Source organism: Echinops telfairi, unplaced genomic scaffold (genome assembly GCF_000313985.2).
Source record: "Echinops telfairi isolate 266 unplaced genomic scaffold, ASM31398v2 ScPeMD7_7473;HRSCAF=8511, whole genome shotgun sequence".
NCBI lineage: Eukaryota > Metazoa > Chordata > Mammalia > Afrosoricida > Tenrecidae > Echinops > Echinops telfairi.
In genome coordinates, this window is record NW_022111377.1 from 14862764 (window position 1) to 14866967 (window position 4204).

Sequence of the window (4204 nt, forward strand, 5' to 3'; positions counted from 1 at the left end):
TAAAGCCTTGGAGCTGAAGGAGCCACGTGGAGACCTCTGATAATGCTGAGATGCTTCCACCACCACTGGATCTTCAAGGCTTTCCACCTACTGGCCTGTGATCTTCCTGCATTTGTCATTATTGCATGGCTGTATGAGTCTGGGGAAAAATTTATAGACTGGTATCAGACATATGGGTTATATCGGACTTAGGGATTTGATCTGCACTGGGCTGGGATGTTTTGTTAATATACAATACTCTTTATATAAAGCTCATTCTTATATACATGTGAGTGTCTCTGGATTTGTTTCTCTAGTCAACCCAGACTAACAGAGTCTGAAAAACTAATAAGTTATTTAGTAGAAACTCAAAGGTCCAAATGATTACAGAACCATGATTTTTTTTCCAGTCTGCCATATAGATTCATATAGATTCATTCTGTTTATCTAATAGGTCATGCTAGTGCCATATCGAGGAGATAATTACATATCTGATATCACTTTTTTTTTCTTATAAAAAATGTATTTTTCAAGAATGGCACCATTCCAAATAGCTTCCAAAATAACTTCCTAGAGTGCTACTGAAATAAAAGCAAATTCAATTAAAAATTTTGGTCATTAAATATGCTTCAAATACACCTACAGAGAGCCAGGCAATTAATATTTAACCCTGGTATATGTAGCATGTGTTTTCTTTTTCCTCATTTGAGGCTCAGTCCAGGACTGTGCATAAGCTGTAAACAACAGGTAAAGTTCAGTGTCCACCAGTCTGACATCAGCGAGCATCATTTGTACTATGGTAGTGTGTCAACAGTATTGTCAAATTTGAAGTCTGTAGGAGACAGATCTGAGGCTCCAAGATAGATTACTCTGTAGGCTGGTCTGATTGTTATATCAGCAATACCAGCAATATCTCCAGTTTCTTTTTGGTTCTTCTTAGCTGAAGCCTGTGAAGTTATGTAAATAGCTGCTGCCGCCAGAGATATCGAATATCTCCCTGGAACCAAGTTCAGTGCCACGCCTTATTGGCTGTGTGTGTCACTGCCATCTGCACTTGTTTAGGGAGACAAACGTTTGAACCGAACCTGGACATGAAGTTCCCCGTTGTAATCAAACCCACACTGGTTTCTAAAGCTATCAAAATAAAATGAAAACATCGACCAGTGTTCATCTTAGAATTCAAGATGCTACACAAATCTCTTTAAAAATCCTAGCAACCTCTTCTTGCCTACAGGCAAGCATCTTGAGCTATTCCTCTCTGATTCTTCTACACATGCACTGGCTTGAATACATTATTTGTTCAATCAGCTCTACTTCTGGGGAGGTGGGTTTTGTCTGCCTTAGTAGGGATTCCCTTGAATGCATTCATCATTGCCTGTTCAGAACTCCTCTTGGTTCTCCAATTTGAGTATTTAGAATTGCCAAATTTATCAAAGCGTAAAGCTCCGGTGTTCTTGCCTATTAAGGTAGACAACTCTCCATCACTCAGAAGAGGATTCCTAGAATCTCCAAATCTTTTGTTGCTTTGTCATTGTTGAATGTTCACCATTCAGCCCCGACATCAAAAACCAGGCCACATTCAGGACCAATCCTATGACCAGCTCTGTAGTCCTCCACTGCGATCGCATCAGGATGGTTGGCTGGTCGACGGCATCTTCACGGTCCCTGTAGACTCTGCTATAACAGCAACACAGAGAATAGGAAGCTGTTATCCTGATATCACTCTTCTTTGCATGTGTCTGTTGCCGGTTGAAGGAAACCACGTGGCACAGTGGGCTGAGTTTTCAGCTGCTGACCTATAAAAGTCAGTGGCTTAAACCCACCAGGCATTCATCAGGAGAAAGATAGAGCGATCTCTGTATCTTTAATTTATAGCTTCAGAAACCACTGGAGCCGTTTCACTGCATTCTATGGAGTTTTTGTTTGTTTTTAGAAGGAATCCACTCAATGTCAATAGGCGTGGTTTTGGGATATTACTATTTGGAGTATGACCACTGTCAACCTAATTCATGACTGCCCCATTTGTATGAGAATAGAGATGTGCTCCATGGGGTTTTCAGTGGTTGATTTTTTTTTTTTCAGACGTTGAGGTAGTTAGTTTATTGTGCCAATCTGGCTGATAAGCACATGTGGGGTTAATTGAAGGGCAGAGGGATACATGGCTCAGTGAGCCTCGCCTTTCTAGTTCTCGGGTCCCTTGCTTTCTGATGGTCGGACCAGGGTGCAGCTGCCTTAGCTAGTTCTCTGATTCAGCTGGCAAGGCTCACTTCCTGCAAGACATCCCCGAGGAGAAGCCTCATGGACCTACCCAGATGCAGCCCTGGGTGCTACCCGTATAGGTTCGTCAATTCTTGGTTTCACATACCGCAAACAGAAAAGCATCTAACTCAAATTCAAGAGGGTGATCCCCAATGACATAATACATGAACAAACAAAAAATTCAGAAAATATTGAAAAGTAGATCAGGTCCGGCGTGCCTCCGAGGGGGAGTCAGCTGGTTTGTTGATCTTTATCTGTGCAAGTCAGGTGGATCCCTTTGACCCTCTGTACCCATCTCTTCAATGCACTCTGTTTACTAATCCATTTCCACCCATCCCTCTGCTGTGAATAGAGGGAGATCACTGTACGCTTATTTCCTGTGCACTGCCCTCATCCCTCATCGCTCTCTGACCATGAGAACACTGGGAGGATGCCAGAGCTCATGGAGGGTGACATGGAATCTCCAAAGCTCCACGCTATCACCCGGTGTGCCCTCCTACTCCTTGAAAGAATTCCATTTCCATGGCTGCTAGATACACACTCCCAGGGAATTAAGCAAGCCTCATCCAGAATCTGACCAGTAAACCCCACCTTGGTGAACCATCTGGTAAACCTCCTCTAACCAATCCACCCTCCTACAAAATCAGAATCCTGCACACCATCGACAACTGGACCGCTATGCGACACAAACAATAGCCAATAGCACTAACCACAAAACTCTGTACCACCTAAACTCTGGGTGATTCAAGAGGATTTTTTATTTTTTCTCTCTCTTTTTTTTTTTTTGTAAAACACACACACACACACACACACACACACACCCTCACAAATCAAAATAGAGATGAAATACCATTGAACACCCACAACTCTAGCCCAATTTTTTTTAAAAAATGCTGGAGAGGGTGTGGAGAGATTTAAATTCTTATATACTGCTGGTGAGCCTGTGAACATATTTGACCATTATGGAAAGCAATATGCCACTTCCTGAAATAGCTGGCAATAAGAATACCATATGACCCAGCCTTACCATTGCTGGGCATGTACCCTGAAGAAATGAGAAAGATCACCCACAGACTTTTGTTCTCCCATGTTCATTGGTGCAGAGGTCACAACAGCAAAAAGTTGGGAACAGCCCAAATCCCTATCAATAGAAGACTGGATTAGAAAAATAAATGTTGCTATGTACACACAATGGAATACTAAGCATCCCTAAAAAACAGCAATGAAACCATGAAACGGACAGATCTGGAAACCATTATGCTGAGTAGAGTTAGTCCATCTGAACAGGACAAATACTGTCTGAGTCCACTGTTGTAGGGATGAGCAGCAGGATGGGCACCAGCTCAGGCTTTCAGGCCATCTAGTCTGCTGGCCAGAGCAGTCAAGCAGCTCAGTAAAGAGTGTGCCTGTGTCTATGAAATAGGCACCATACTCTCTATATGTGTATCTTGAAAGTCACTTTGGTGGATTGGTTCTCCCATCAGCTGGGGTCAGATTTTGGAGAGAGGGGAGCAGGAGGAAGACCACTTAGTGGATACCGTGTAAAAATATAACAAAGCCTCCCAGACTGGCAACATTCCTATCAGAGTGATGAGGGATACTGATGGGAAAGTCAAGTCAGGAGGTACGCAATGAGGCATACATACCTAGAGAAGACAGGTGCATGTTGTTTGGTAGAAAAGGGAGGAGGACTAATTTTCTAGTTGGAGCAAAATTACTAACAATCCTTTTAAGGACACTAAGGGAGGAGTATGCCTGGTAATATGCACTCTAACAAGCCACATTGGTGCGAGTTTCTGTACACCCCCTGGAGACCAGGCCATGTGCCAAAGAACACTGGGACATTGAATCCTGGATCTTCACGGCACACAACACACTCCAAAGGCCATATCAGACGTATCTAATGTAGAAACCGCACTAGGTGAATTAGACTCTCCCTAGAACACACCTGTGAACTGAGAATTTA

General features: G+C 43.0%; 1 pseudogene; it reads right to left on the reverse strand.

The window, feature by feature from the left end:
* Positions 1 to 773: 773 nt before the first annotated feature.
* LOC101654368 lies at positions 774 to 3278 on the reverse strand (annotated as a pseudogene).
* Between the last annotated feature and the right edge of the window lie 926 nt (positions 3279 to 4204).